The sequence below is a fragment of the Ostrea edulis genome, chromosome 2 (genome assembly GCF_947568905.1).
Source record: "Ostrea edulis chromosome 2, xbOstEdul1.1, whole genome shotgun sequence".
NCBI classification, from domain to species: Eukaryota; Metazoa; Mollusca; class Bivalvia; order Ostreida; family Ostreidae; genus Ostrea; species Ostrea edulis.
The window spans coordinates 57,292,269-57,309,978 of NC_079165.1; positions in this window are offsets into that span (position 1 = coordinate 57,292,269).

The following is a 17,710-nucleotide window of genomic DNA, read 5'->3' on the forward strand; positions in this document are numbered from 1 at the left end:
GCATTATGGGGGCTTCGCCGATTATACAAATTGCCATATGTTTCCATTGTTTTAGATTCCCAAAATACAAACAATCCTTGAAAGACTTTCTCATACTATTCGATTTAAATTCAAATATATACATTCAACTTTGCTTCAACTCGAATCGGGTTATTGATTTTAATATTTGCTGAACTTTAAGGTCTCTTATATTATTTCTAATTAAAGGAACGATTTGTCAAAGTTGTTTATGCTGATGCAGGCGATCACACCCCTTTGTTTTTGAATTGCATTTTATTCGCCGTGGATGGATATCATAATGTACATCAGAAATTGTTCCTGACACGAGCCTCGCAAATCAATCCACCACAATTTGTCGATCACGGGTAATTAGTGAAAATATATATATAGATCGGGAAGAATCAGCGAGAGGTCTTTGTATGGGCACGGAGAAAAATAAACAAAATTTGTAAAATGTCAACCTCATCAAAAGTAATTTAAAAATATAATTTGTTTTCACAGTCACTGAAGCACAGCGAATATAAAAATATCGTTGAACACAGGGGCGACGACCCTAGAGAATTGTACGTGTATTTGATTTTATTCAGAATCTGTCTTGCCCCTTCCCCTAATACGCTAGTCTGGAGATGGGGAAATGTTCAGTTAGGAGTGATACAATTATGGATTCATAACGAGACATTTGAAATCCATTTCTCAAATACAAGTTTATACATATCTAAAAGAAAGCACAGGAACCGACATCAAGAAGACAAGTTGTCTAAAGGAAACCATAAAGAATTCACTTGCTATAGTAACTTACTTTGAAACATCGTGTCAAAACAGATCGTCTTTTTTTTTTATTACATTCCATCGTTTTCGATTGCCTTTGAAAATCGATTCTCATTGAAATACAGCAAAAAAGCCACATTCCTACTGTAAGAAAAAAATTCTTTGTAAAAACAAAACAAAACGAAAAACTGCAGAAAACACACAGAGAAAGACAGAAAACATTAATTGTGATTAGACTACGATAGAAATCAAACAAAAGTGGTCTCTAATTGGCAGTTTAGGGAGTAAAGACTCATCTACCCAGTGAGTATTGTTCTGACCTCGTACTGATTCCTGGTAATACCAAAATCTGATCTCTATTTTTAATTTGCACACGCCCCTTTTCATCATATTCTGCAATACTTTTGCTAGATATGCCCAGATTGGGTATTTAATTTTATTTTCTTCAGCGATATTTATATTGTTTAATCGGGACCCCATGTAACAAGTCTCTATTCATTATTCTGAGTACAATGGTGCGGCCTTGATTTGAGGCGACAAGTTGGTAAGTTTGACGATGAAATTGGACCCCATTATTATAACTGGGGAGGTATTTTACTGATCTCTTTGATGAGGTGTTTATTTGCCATAGCAAATCCACTCTCATGCCTGGATTATTGCTTCCTTTAAAAGTTTAACGCGATATTCCATTAGTAATGACGACCCAGCTAGAGACAGATTTCAAAGTTTAGTTTTGATTTCTAAAAATCTGGCCAACGTTTTTGTAATAATGTATCAAACATCAAATGCTATCAATTTGTTAAATGATACCGTAAACAACAAGGTAGCACATAAACATTGACCGCTGACTGATGGTCAGTACTTCATGAAACTTGGCGGAAGGATAAAGGAGATGTAAGAGTATTCAATCGACTGAAAGCAAATAAATGAAAAATAGCGCCCTTGGTACGCTTACTTATGAGCTTATGAAATCATGCAATAAGTTTCCAAATTCACTACAAGGAAGAAATCTATATGAAGAAAATTTAATAAATATTATTGCTCTTTTATTGACAGAAGAAATATTTGTTCGATAAAAATGCCATACCTTTTGTTGTGGAGATTTCAATTACTGAGTTAGCCAGACATAATTTATATCATTACTCTTGATATCTCTTAAAAGTTTCCGCAATATTTGGTAAGCAATTTACTGAAAAACTTCATTTATCTCCCCTTGTCAAAGTTACATGCAGTCGTGAATAGAAATCTTACCACTGCTTGCCACTTTGACTAATCCAAAAACTTCCATAAATTCTCACCGACAGCAACCACGGCGAGAGATACACAATTGTTCAGAAGACAAGAAGTAATCTTTGTAAGAACTACCCATGTTTTTATTTAATTTGTCTTTAAAAGTTTAATAATAGGAATTTCAGCTTATGATCACGGAAATTTTGGCGCTTGTAATCCCCTTACGCCGTGTGATTTAAGAAAAAGTACTGTTTGAACGTTTATTTTGACTGAGATTACACCGCTTGTCATTCTATGGGAATTAAGGCGATTTTGTCCACTTATTCATACAACATTACGAAATCACAAAATTAGTTTCCCAGAGCATACCAAAGAAAAAATATTTCAAAGACATTGTTGCGTCCCCCACCCACCCCGAAACTACCACTGATATTATTTTTAATGCCTAATCATCGTGCGAAACACTTTGTACATGTACTTGATTTTCACCAGCAAACCCGATACAGTTGTATACTAATCTGCATTTAGATGTCAATACCGTATCCAACAACTTGAAATGGATTCTCTGGGGATTACTTCCCCATATCAGACAATGCTACAATTGAGCACTACAAAATCACGAACCATCGTAATCCCAAATATTAATTACGATTTTAAGAGTTACACTTTTCCATTTCTGGGGAGAACAATGGAAGAACATTGAGACGCGTTATATTGTGTGCATAGAGCGGCCAATAGAGGAAATGAAAAAGGCCCTGTCAATGAACCTGGACTGAATTAAATGAAGGGGAGTGAGGGTAATTGGTTTAGGTTGTTGTGATATGTTGCACCGACTGCTCATCGTCACACAAAGGATTATTCACCAAAACTTTCATAATCCCAGCCTCAACCCTAATCATCTAAAACGAAGTTCAACAGGTTATTGTAATATTCTTCTCCCTAAAGAAAAGTGTTTTCATTGTTACACAAGGCTAGTTCAATAAGGCAATCAACAAAGAGCATGTTCAACTAACATATCCAGACTTCATTAACAAATTGTGGTTGGCATTCTAGATTCCATGCTATGTCATTGGGGACAATTCCAATCGGGCACTTGTTGCTTTCTATGGAAATAATGAGGATTGCTATCTGAAAATAAAGTTGCCAACTTGTGTCTCCATTGTACGACAAAATAACTTGTGACAAAAGTTTGTTAAATGTCCTAAACACAGAACATGCACAGCAAAGCCACAATAGCCAAGGAATCCCACAAAACGCGACAGGCAATTACAGAGGCTCAATAGAAAGTGCTTTATTTACGAAAGAATCGTGAAGTACAATATCTAATGATTAAGGTTAGTGGTCATATTACAGAGCAAGGAGGGTGTAATCACAGGTACTATATATAGATCTCCACAACAAAACAACACAGGGGACTATTGCAAAATCTACAAAGATAGAAAACCATGATGATGGTTATGTTTCTCTGTTACTAAGTTAGGATCCAGGACCACCAATGAAGAAGCACAGGTACCAAAGTCTTGGGCAATTCCTCACTGTGTATTTACACAATAGGGAGGTTTGGACTCTGTATGGAAAGGTACCTCTAGGTGTTACTGTGTTTTCTTCATATATAGGATAGTTGTTCCGTTTCATTGAAAGACGTTCCAGTAATGGGTGCTTGCATTCAAAATTTAAAAGATTTTAAAACTGACAAGTGTTACGCCAAATTAGAAAGTAAATAAAACACTGAAATGTTATATTTTCTGATACATTGTGGTGGAGATTGGGGATTACACTAACTTAATGGAAATATTTTGTAAAATGGGGCAAACAGGTGATGAATGTCATCATCGATAAGAGAAGATTACTTTTAGACACTAGATATACTCAATCTAGGATCACCGTGATCGCTCTGAACCGAATTTTATAACTTACATAATATGTCACAATACCCAAAACGTCATTACATTCAGTCACCTGAAAAAGTCAGTCAGAGGCAGGATGTGGAAATCTACATGCATCTGATCAAGGAAAAATGAATTGCTGATTGAAGATGTCGTGACGCATTTTGGCAGTCGTGAAACAAGTGACTGGTTCAGAGCAATCATGGTGCGAAATGATATTCACATAAATACACTGTACTTTATTAAAATGTCAATCGCTTCATTTGCATTAAATTAAGAATGATTTGGAAGACTTGTAAAGTAATTGAGTAATTGCAACATGTAAGTTTTACCACAAAATATTTCCTTTACAATTGTCACAATACAAGAATATCAAAGGAGATTCCATTATGTATCATCAGCTCACTGTGCTCGCCAGTTTTTGGAATTTCCTTTTCTGTTAATGCAACGACTTTTTTTTTAGTATTGATATATTCAATGTATTTGAAAAGCTTGTATCTATTTCAGCAAATGATACACTAAAATTTTCTCCTGGACGGACAGAAACAACTGTATAGCGGTTACTTCCCGGGGAGTGACATGGTTATAAAAGTGGAAGCCTTGCTTTGTACACAGATTACATGTATACAGCCAGCTTCGGAGGGGAGGGGAAAAGGTACTACATAATGCCGTCACTATATCATTGCGACTTGTATCAATGTTTGGAATAGATTTTGGTTTGGACCGTCGTATATGAGTTGCTCGGTCTACGCCGTGGGTTGTTGTCTTGGTCAATCTTATATGTACATGTATAAGTGAGATTTGCGGTGTAACCAGTGGTGGAGTGGATAGCTGTTCACCCCAAGAAAGGTTTTGCAGTGTGGATAAAGCATCGTTATTACTTGGAATGAGGTATAGAGAGTTGCCCAGCCTTGATGGGTGTTAACGGTCTGTAAATGTTCTAAATAATGAAGGTTTTTAGTACATGTACCTATAGCATAAAATTCCATGTACATGTTTAATTATATAGCGTACTTTAAACCCAATATTACAATTATAATCAATAATTCGTCGTCAAGACAGAGGGTGACATTTACAACTTTCCATTAGAGCTTAATGTAATGAAACTTCTCAAATTTTAGACAGCTATGATTGTTTTCGTTTTAGACATCTTAGCGTTGTCTGTCGTCTCACAATCTACAGTCGGTATTACAAAGTTTACATACTGCATATCATTCTAATCCCAATTAAGTCTTCTCTGTGTTGTGGAGTTTTGGAACTATCAGTTTAGAGTAAATACTTTGAGCACTTTTTCTTTACTGCTCAGTCAAAGCCTCCGTACACAATTAATGCCATATAATTCAATACTGTTCATCAAACTGTCAGACATGGATTTCATGCACGTTGTATATAGTCGTTTTAAATATAAACTACATGAGGTTACTTATATGGCGATTTTGATTTGACCTATGTGCTGAATCTTTCAGTATTTCACGAGAAAAAATTTCAGTTATTTCAGTTTAAATTTTAGAGAAAATATCTAACATGTAAAACTTTTAATATCACTTTCACAACCTTGGGGAAAATTACGGTACAAAATAAAACACCCCGTGGATATCCGGATTAGAATAGATCCTTAGTACCCCTTGCTTGTCGTAAAAGGTGAGTACATGATGCGGCCCTACGGATGAAACCGCCAAATCCGAGGCTCCGTGTCACAGCAGGTGTGTCACAATAAATATCCCTCCCTGCTCATAGGCCGTAAGCGCCTAACATAGGCCTAAATTTTGCAGTCCTTCGCCGGCAATGGTGATGTTTCCCTATGAGTGAAAGATTGTCGAGTGGGACGTTACACAACATGCAACCAACCAACCGTACACAAATGCACTAATTTATTTTACTTCCGCCTTGAACAGGTAGTGATGACGATAAATTTTTGCAAACGTAAATTCTGAATGGCAGTAATATACGAAATTTAATACATGACAACGTTTGAAAATTCACAATTTACAACATGACAAAATGCTGAAATCACGCTATCCATCGGGGTACATTCATTGTAATTATGTGAATTTAAATCTTTAAAAAAAACCTCATAAGATCCCTTTCTAAAATTATCATAACTCGATTATTTAAAAAAAAAAAAAGCTTAATTTTTTTTACCATATGTTTACACTGTCTCAAACATATCCTGTTGATGCAGATGTGGAAAACAATTCAATAGAAATTCTTATTCAAGGCAACAGCCGTCCGATAATCGGCCGATGGATATGAAAATATAATTTTCATAGTTAATCTAAGTGTATTTTACCTTGATCTTATGAAAATATCTTTCTTCAAAGAGGAAGCCAGACAGATCAAATATCAGGCATTCATCAATATAGTCATTTGAGTATGTGACATTACACGGAACAAAATGATTTACCCTTTAGTGAGGTACTGGATAAAAATACCTAATCCTGTAAAAATGATTTATCTACCACAGCTATAAAGCGGCATACCGTGGTTCAAAGCTCGTAACCTAATCTTTCTCCTTATAGGGACAGAATGTGAACCCTAAACACTCCCAGGGAAAGTTGTCCTTACGGTCATCACAAACTTCATCACACATTCACAAAAGGCTTGCATTCGATGAAAACTTCTATATTTTGTAACAAACATTAATTTCTAGTGACATAGTAGTCTGTCAACTTAGATCGCACCTAGCCAAGCAGTATAATACACAATCACAATTTCCCAAAGGAACTCTTTCGTAACTGGTGAAATTATTTTGAACCATGGGATTTTTTTAATTTCTGAGATAGTAAATATAGAGGTTTTCATGTACAGTATACTCGTTCCTGTGTCTGATTTGACAATATCTGTTCTAAAATTTGAAAGTGACGTTGGATCAATACAGAAGTTTAGAGGTCTGCTATACATGAAATATTTGATAACAGTTAGAAACCATTGTATTTTATCTTTGGAAAAGAGAATTTCGCCAGCGAAATTACCGGTATAAAAAACGTAAATCAGTGATTCGATAATCAGGTTAAAAATCCACACGAACACAATACAAGTAACGATATACTGACTTTTTCTGATATATGAATGGTGCTGTTATGTCCTATTGTCTTCTTACAAAAAAGGTTGACGGGCGAACTCGGTCCGCTTTGTAGAAATCAGGTTCCGGGTCCCTTTGCACTATACATATTGTAATATTCAGTACCCCATTGATATGCCAATATTATGAAGGCAACAAGCATATGCAAAGAACAAAAGTGATTACATAACACGATTATCAAATTTAGTGTTCATAAGAGTTTTCTTTCTATGGAAAAGAAACGTGAACATATTGAGCACCATGCCAAAAGAAGTTTTATATAACACGGCTTGGACATATGCAACTAAGAGAATATTGTTGGATCGCTTAGATCATTAGAACTGAAGATAATGTCTCTAAAGTATTGGGACCATTTTCCATTCAGCCAAGCAAACGTACGGTTCAGTTTTTAATTCTAAGGGTAACTTCAGATTGGCAGTGTAAGGGGATGGTTTTTAAAAGTAGAAGATCCGTGTACGGTACAGTCCTTCTTGGAATAAGACCGCAAGTGAGTTACAGCATAGAATTCCCTTGACATATTGTATACCTCCACCTCTAGAGAAATAGGTCACAGGTCACTTTCCCCCCTGGTGGAAAATATGTTATAGAATAGATTTTCCCCATCAACAAAGTTAATATAGCTTTTCGCATTGTGGAAAAAAAAACCGCCCTGGATTCCGGATTTTCACAAAGCTTTCGCTACTGAACCTATTCTGGCCTGTCGTAGGATTATGTCTGGGTATGTAGTATCATCCAATTCAATGCTAGCTATGGTCAAGGATATGTATAGATGTAGGACGTACAGATACTGACAAACATAACGCAAATACGCCTCAGAAATGAGTTTAAGGTGGCTCACTACACCCTGAAATAGTTTCTCAAATCAGTACGAATTGATTTAATCATAAAAAATATGATAATATCTAATAAGTTTATATGCCAAAAAGGCAGAGAATATGCAAATTTGGATAAAAACATGATTTTCAAAAAAATTATTTCAACACATATGAACAAAAAGACTGGCGGATTTGAACTCGAGATCTGCGGTTCACCAGCCCAATGCTTTAACCACTGAGCTACGATGATAGACAAACAAATCGATCTATACAAATAATTTCACAAAACATTTAAATGAGCTTCAATCTTCACAACACCCTTTGAAGATAACTTTGCACAGCTCATTTTTCCTCACAGAAGAAAGAAAGTGATCTTCAATATTAGTCGAGCATATCGATTGATTACAAATATAATGTTTATACAGTGTCCGATATTGTATGTTTTCCTTTCAGACACATAATTTTGGACTATGGGTAAGTGGAAAAAATGTTTTACAGCGAAGGTTGTGAAAAATACATAAATACTAACCCTCTTGTCGTTGAAAAACAAAAATAAAATAAGTAATAAAGTATTTTCCCTTACAAAGCATCTTTATTTCTTTGTATGATTTATTTTTTCTGAGTTGGTTTTTGTTTGTTTGTTTTACGCCCCTTCAACTCAAGAATATTCCATTCATATTGAAACGTGGCCACCTGTAGGTGAAGTACCACAGATTTAGACCTATGGTTAGCGCAAAATGCCGTAGTAGTGGGGTTCTTTAATGTGCCAACGCCTGCCGCGACACGGGACCTCCGTTTTTAAGGTCATATCCGAAAGACCCATGATTCTCACTTCCAAATGTCAAACGTTTGGCGAAGGAGCGAAGGTCGACCTCACGACCTCTCGACCCGGTTACGAAGCGAACGCTCCACTACTGAGCTACCGCGACCCGTCTGAATTGGTTAACTGCTTGTTTACAATTTCAGTGAAATACCGGTAATCTACATTTTTCAAATTAACAAACTAAGAAGTCTCACTCGGTCCTTTTAAAATACGTAGAACTTTTATTTAAACACAGAATAAACAGAACAATATGTTGTAGAAACTCAAGATATATGAGCAAAAGTTATGGTAAACGCCGTATATTGCCAACAACGTCCAATGGTATCAAATCTGAGTATAGCTTCACGTACCTGTAAGACATATATATATATATATATATATATATATATATATATATATATATATATATATACATATTTCATAGGGTTTAGCCTTATTCTAAAACTAGCGATCGACACAAATAAAATGCAGCGCTCTCTTATTTGAAGATAGAATCATTCCCGGATCATCGTGATGGCTCAGAGCTAGTGACTCGCAGAATTTGGCGACAGTGGAATACGTTACAAAGAGGTCGCGATGATTCAATGGTTAGAGCATTCGCTTCGTGACCGGGAGGTTGTGGGTTTGAATCCCGCTAGTGTCATAGCTACGTCAAGCCTAAGACATAAAAATAGGTAGTGACGGTTCCTTCCCCAAACGTTCATCATCTAGAAGTAAGAGTCGTGAGCCTTTCGGATGAGACCTGCGGTCAACAGGGTATGTTTACTCCTCCCTGACACCCGACCCCACCCCTGGTGTGTCCAGAGGTCCGTGTTTGTCTGATCCCACCTCTGGTGTGTCCAGAGGTCCGTGTTTGTCTGATCCCACCTCTGGTGTGTCCAGAGGTCCGTGTTTGCCTTACTCTTGATTTTGTATTCTTTATGGGATTGGTGGGATTGATTATTGTTCAAACCGGGGCTCCAAGTAGCGGCATTGCGGCAAGCGTTGGAACGATAAAGGACCATCACTGCTGCAGTATGGCCATGATTTACATGCATATAGGTCTAAATTTGTAGTACCTCACCAATAGTGACGTCTCGATAGGAGTGAAAAATTCTCGAAGGGACGTGAACAAATAAACAAACAAAACAAATTACGACACGTCATTTATAAATTCGGTCAACAATTCATTTTACCTGATATGTTTATTTAAGAAATGATATGTGGATAGACTTCCTGCCTGCAGCAGTTGACTGAATTTAATGAGATGTCGGTGGTATCTTCTTATGAAAAGTTAGTGTAACGCGTTCATTTGGGAGAAAATGTCACGTTGTTGAGTTCGATTCTGGCATAAATAAGAAAATTGGAATACCCCCCACCCACCCACCCACCCACCCACACACAATAAATCAGAAACATGTGTATACAAAGGGATGTAACTGAGTATCACATCCTTATCTTTTTTATGAAAAAGGTAAATTAAAGCGGCTATTGAAGAAAAATGTCGAGACTTTTAGCACTGTTTTTATTTGTCGGTCCTGAAGTTTTCACATCCTATTTTACAAAAGAAGAAAATAATATGATCAATCAACTATCAGAATGCAGGCATGAAATGTCATATCTAAATGAACAAGAAACGGGGATCAAATATTCTGTTTTTATCGAATAAAAAATCTGGGACCGAAAACCAGACCGAAGCCAGTGTCTTCAAATTAATATTTTGCTTCTTAGTGTAAATAATACAAAAGAACTCAATAATTTAGGAAAGTTCCTACAACAGGCTACAAAGTTTCGATCTTCATGTAATTTATGAATTCTGTACTTGCTACGACATATCATTCGTGTTTTGTTATATGTATGTTGAAATGCATTGATTTTATATCCTTAAAATTGTATTTATATGTCTACTCACCCTCTACTATCTCATTTGTATATATTTGTAAATATTTTGTATTTACAACCGATGAACTGTATAGCTTAAGGAAATAAAGAATCTGAAACACATTACAAAGTCACGGGACAGAGACCGGGTTTTAGTCAGTACCGTTGTCGGCTATTGTAACCTATTTTGTCAAACGTCAAATTCAGCGAGTCCCACCTTCAGAGCAAGCTTTATGATCGTGGAACATCTACGAATGAGATCTTTCCAAAATGATTTTTGGATATCTTCGATTATTTAGATTTTTATCCTAGTTTATGATACCTAACTAGAGATGGCGCTAATCGAATCAAAGTCACTTCTGATTGAAATGGAAACGTCTCTCTTTCAGTTCGAACTCGCTCTGATAGAATCACGGGTATATCAATAAGCATGCAATGGTTTACTTCTTAAACACCTATTAGGCATGCAGACAAATGAATAACACGCTTATTTTGTCTGCATATAACATTTTTTTTTTTTTAAAAGAATGTAAATATGACATCTGCGTATGATCAGTTTTTGAATCGAGACAGGTTGATGTTACAGGGGTTTACTCCGTTTACCTGATCAGGATATAGGGCTCACAACGGGTGTGACCGGTCGACAGGGGATGCTTACTCATCCTAGGCACCTGATCCCACCTCTGGTACATCCAGGGGTCCGTGTTTACCCAACTCTCTATTTTGTATTCCTAAGTTATGAGATTCATCACTGTTAGTTATCTTCACCTTTCATGGAATAAGAGCTCTTTTCAAATAAATTGCTAACTCAATTTTTCTTCCTTCTGTGGGGATTCGGGTTAGAGTAGGTCTTCAGTACCCTTTGCTTGTCGTAAGAGGCGCATAAATGGGGTAGTCCTTCGGATGAGACCGCAAAAAAAGGAACCCCGTTTCACAGCAGGTGTGGCACGATAAAGATCCCTCCCTGCTCAAAGGTCGTAAGCGTTGGTCAAAGGCCTAAATTTTGCAGCCCTTCACCGGCAATCTTCATATGAGTGAAAAATTCTGGAGCGGGACGTTAAATAATATACAACCAACCAACCATTTTTTCTCCGCCCAAAGAGACAGAACTACATCATTTGAATATTTAGTTCGTCTTCCTTAATTAATGTATCATACAATTATATAGAGCCTTTAACCTGTTCGAAACTGATCAAAGTTTGTCCTATCAAACTAACCAGAGGTGTGGAGTCTGAGTAGAGACAGCTATCGAACAAATCGCAATGTTTACTTTCAGACAGAAAATTAAACATAACAGAAAACTGTATGGGTGTATAATCCAAATAGTACATAGCTGATTATATACGTGTTGAAACGTACCAGAATTAGGAGGTCATTTATTCTTTAGCTAATGGTTTGAAATCTTACATCTGTCAACCCATCCTTCTTATCAAGTGCAACCTTTATAATTTTGAAGTCAGTGAAAGTAATTGCTCCAACGAGGAGTGGCAAATGTTCCTTTTCGTCATCGATTGTTACGTAAAATTTCATGAATCTATATTTAGTTTCAATGTAAGGAAATAACTCTGATTTGATAAAAACCCATTATTCTCTGTCAATGTGTTTTTAAAATGTATACAATTCTGTATATTCAGCTTTTATAATACTATCAATTAAGTTACACTTATACCTCACCAGGCCCTGATAGAATAGAGACCTGTGGAAGACGGTACGAGACGATAAAGTGCACGAGTATTGACACAATGTTGCCCATCAATAGAAAATTAACCAAAAAATACGAACTTTAAAGACAATTGTCCTACGATGAGATGGCTACGTGAGGAAATAGGCACCACATTCACAAACTAGGATCAAAAACTAAGACCAAGTTTTAAAGAATTAATATCTAACACTTATAGCATATCACGTGACAAACTGAGAGAATTTTATTCTTCTCATTTGCTATAAGATATTTAATTGGCGTAATTTACGTAAAGAACATGATAGTGAAATGATATAAGCATTAATCCCCCGTATGGCAGCAAAGAAATTCTGGTACCCAAAGAAAGGTCTTGTCACAAGGAATATAAGATATGAAAACCCTAGCACTGACCGTTCAAAAGTTATGGCCAAAGTTAAAGTTTTTGCGGTCAAACAGAGAGACCAAAAACTATATGCCCCCGAATTACTGATTGCGGGGGCATAAAAAGTATAGTTTGTCAAAGTACCCTTTATGCATCGTTTATAGTTGGAATGCCGACTAGAACAAGAAAGAAGGCCCCGGTAATCGAGTAATTACGAAAACAGATATCGTAATTATGAGATACCATCCCTATAAGAAAGACACCCGATGATAGCGAAATTTACATCTCGCGATACCGAAATTTACATCTCGTGATATCGAAATTTACATCTCGCGATACCGAGACAATAGCTAATGATAACGAGATATTTTTCGGTGATACTGATCGACTCTGTGGTATCACAGTGTTCATGTTATTTTGTCATTGACCGATCTGGAAGCGAAATACTACATGAGCGACAATTCTTCCACGGACGTTCTACGTCACACCCCCCCCCCCACCCCCATGGAAATCACGTACTACTATAAAATGTATATGGTATAGGTACGCGATCTTCAATACAGACAGAAACGTCAATCGTCTGTTCTTCTTTCCGCTCAGTCTGAAGAACAAGTAAACCTGATTCCTGCTTACCTCAATTATGTACGCAGTTTCTTTTACACAAACAATGAATTCGATTCATTTATGTATTTTTTAAAATTTAATTTGATATCACGAATTTAAAATTCTTGGAGTTGTGGAAGGAATAAATCCAGCTCATTTCTATAGAAATGCATAATTTTAGGGTTAGTACGTAAATACTTGTGGTAATATAAAAAAAAATGTGAATAGACTAAAACAGATATATGATTTTTTGTGTGTGTTCGAAATCATTGAACAGATAATTACAAAACGGTCGACTTGATTATTCACATACATAATATTAGAATATTTGCCTACATCATGATTTCCCTATTTATAGAAGGGGTCTCTTTTGGCACTTTTATTTTTCAATAAATGCTTAGAGACCATTGGATTCAACTTAGGTGTCAAGTGCCCCTTATGATAAATTTATCTGCCTTGTCAAACAAAATTAGGCTGTATTTCGACATTTATAGCTATACTTTATAATAGTACTGGCTTCGAAATGCATATATTAAATCTCATCCATAGGACACTGTATTTAAGTTTTTACTGAATTTTATATTTGTTTTAGTGCTTTTCATTCACTGAATAAAGTAGACAATAAATAGAAAACAAAACTGATCAACAGATATTTTTTTATTGTTTCCTTATGTTAATTTTTAGTAAGTATAGTTTGCATAAAATTATATATCCTTACTACGGGAAGCAACAGTACCGACGACCCTAACCTAATACTCCACCAGATTAGAAAAAGTACACTGTACCCCAAGAGTGTATATAAGATCACTTTCTTACATTTGAAATAAAGAAGCAATTGATTTACTGGGAGAAATGAAATCACTGTATTGAATGCTTTCCTCGATACATTATTCTTCAGTTTGTTAGAAACAGGCAATGTTGAAACAGATCAGTATCAAGCACGATGAAACACTTTTTTTTTTAGACATACAAGCCCAGCACTACACGGGACTTTGCATTAGTAATGATTCATTACACGCCTAATTATCGCTATTAATCCTACGTTCTTAGAGCTAGTGGTATCAGAAGCTCTATCACATTTCCCCTTTAGCTTTTACAGTGTAATGATATACTACAGAAGTGGATACCACCAATAAATCAACCGTTAAGAGGAGTTGAAATCTGCGGCTATATTTTTATTAAAACAAAGACAAATGGCTGGATACACGCTAGCGTAATGAGACGAGTACTACAGAGAGTAAACAGACAAACGCCTGGTTGCTGTGATCTCCTGTAAGTGCTTTATACTACGGACAAATACGGATAAAAATTTAGTCACAAAGATAATTGTAATCAATGACTTTCACAAATATTTAGCTGATTCCCAGGTCTCTATGTGCATTTTGTTGTAACATTGGCAGACACTTACCTTGAATGATAAATTCACTTTGGGTAGTTTTCCAAATGACGAATTTCTAGTTTCTGTGGGTATTCTGTAATGGCGTATTGCGAATAAATTCAAATCAATTTCTCTGATAAGCAGGTGTATGTACAAAAATATGAAGCTGAATTAATAATAAACCCTTTCTATTATGTTTTGCTGTTGTTTATTGTAAAGAATGAACAATGAATTTGATACATTTTCCCATAAACTTTTCAATAACTTAATCCATTCAACCCACATAGCTATTAAATTATTTGATACATTGCACTCGTGTTGAACAAATCCATGAATTAATCCATTGTTACAAGAAATGAATATATAATCCAATTCAAGAGATTTACTTATTACAAATATATCAATAGGATATCTTTTGATCCAATAAACTTTGTCAGAACCTGATTCTATAATGCCTAGATTAGAAATTTATAAACGAATAAAATCACTTGAGTCAAGTCATTGTATTAAAACCACAATCAGTTAATTCAATAGTTATGGTTTTAGATTTAGTTTCCTTTCGCTACATTTTTAAAATCAGAAAGGTTAATGAACGTTTGAATGAAAATGAAACAAACCCACGAGTTAATTATTTTGAAGAAAAAAAATATGGCTTGTATACAAAGTCGCAAAAGATTTGAAAATAAATGTGAAGTGTTTATTGAATTAACTATAAAGTTCCGGGGGGGGGATTCTGGATCCGCGCTTATATAATTATGTAATTGCGCTCGCTCGACGGTATCACCGTCAACATTTTATTATGATCTATAAAACTAAAAGAAATATTAGTCGTTCTTTGACATAAAACCCCGAACAATATATAAGCTCTATTTTAGACTTTGCCAATACCTGAAGACAATGTAGCGGGTGTTGCGCACGATACCGATACCGCTTTACAAACCCACATTTCGTCACGGATATTTATGCGTGATTTTCCGCACACATTGTTACATCAAAAGTCGTTTTTGACGTTACGATATGTTGGGACTAGAGTTAGGGTCATCGTCGCAAACCACAGGTTATTGTTTTGTGCATTACTGTTAATTGTTAATTGTTTGAAAACAACTTGCCTATTGCGTAAATCCAGGCACATCTGAGTCGAAACGTCGGTCGAAGCATAAACCGTCACCGACTCCGGCATTTACACGTTTTCCAGAATCAAAACATGAATGCTTGCGAAGAGAAGTCGATGAAGGCTATTCCTCTCGACTTCTCTAAAGAGAACAGGGTTAGAGTTAGAGTTAATATGATAGAGACCAATACATTTTGCCAAATCACCGGTAGATCAAATCTTGACGATCAACAAAATTGTACGAGGGTTCCATATAAGGCATGATATCGAAAAGGATCATTAATTCTCATTGCATACATTTTCCCGAACCCCTGAACTGAAACTACCAGTGAACATATACAAACAGGTTGATGTGGGAGAATATATATATAGGGATAAAACATTATTAATTGCAACATCTTAACAACAGACTACGATATTTCAGATGTTCGATATTGACTGGGTTTTTAGACATCATTTGATTTTGGACTTATTCTTGGACTTATAGCTTCTGGTCCGATACATACCTGTATAAGATAGTATGTTATTTTACCAAAGTGAATCAGAGTACCACGTGATTTATTATCATAGTTTGAAAAGAAAATTCTACATATAGCATTCACTATTTTGTTAGGAAAAGAAACGCGGAACTATGAATTTAAACTGAAACATGCTTGACATAAAGCGATGTGTAACACAAATATTGGATTGGTGCACATGTTAAATTCTTTGCACTTACACGATACAGATCAGATACCATTAGATAAGAGCAGGAAAGTACACCGTCACATTTCATAAAGAGATTGTCTCTAAAATGACTTGCAAGACATACCCTGGAATGGCAAGACGAACGACGGAAAGGGTCGATGTGTATCAATATTTCTCTATCTGATTGTAAAAAAAAAAAATGGGCCAAATGAATCCAATTAACAATTTTCAATTAAATAGTAATTGCATGTTTGTTTTAAGTAGGCCGAAGAAGGCTGAAATCTCGGCTATGAATGTAGGTCTGTAGAGAGTACCGGGAATGACTTTTGATTAAGAAAGTATCCTTTAAAGTGGACATGAAAAAAATATTGCAGGGGAATGTTATAACAATGCAGTGGTATTCTGAACGCAATTTTAAAAATTCATTAATCTCCGTTATCTGGAGAATATTCATTCTTATGGGATTAGCGTCTACTGTTCAACAACTAGGGGGTCGTGAGCATATGTTACAACTACAAGGTTCACACATTTACAAAATATACTCCAAGTTAATAAAAAATAATATAAAGGGTATTACTTGTATTATTAACGGATATATGTATAAAGTAACCAAATGTTAAATGCAAATATTGTTTGTTCTCTTTAGAATAGCTCAATCATAGTGGATCGGGGAATCTAGTGCAAAAAAGGAAACATATTCAGGAGTAGACCCCATTGTCCGTAAAACGGCAAATTCCTGATATAACATTTAAACAAGGAAAAGAGATTTACACGGTGATGTTTAATTGAAAGGTAAATATTGACTCGACCTACCAAAATTTCCCGAGGTCTTTGTTCTGTGTTGGCTGTCCATTTTTGTCGTTTGTTTTGATATTCAGACGATATATCGCTGTGGAAGCTGCCATTGTCAGAACTCCGATCGATGGGGAGCACTCTGACACGGACAGCGCACCTGACATGATTGTCAATAAGTTATAATGTGATAAGATAGATTTCTTTTGAAGTGTTTCTCAACAGCTGCTGGTGTCAGGAAAAAAGTTTCTTTGCTTTGATAATGAAAAGAAAACGCATGGCTACTATGGCGCTTTCGATTAGATCTTGCGTTAAAGGGGTAGCCTCGCGATAAAATATTTGTATCTCATTTGTGTTAAGTATTTAAATGAATATTGAAAACCCTAATTCAATTTAACAAGAAACTCAGGGACGTTTTATTCCGTGACTTAAGTATATTAAAATCTGAAGGATACCTATCCTCGATAATTAATATATTTCATGTTCAGAATATGAAAATTTTGCCCAACATAGTCGAAGCAAAAAATGCATCAAGCTTAACTGAATCGCACTCATTCAAAATAAGAATATATGTAATTATTTCTTCCAAGTACTTTTCATTTTACGAATGTC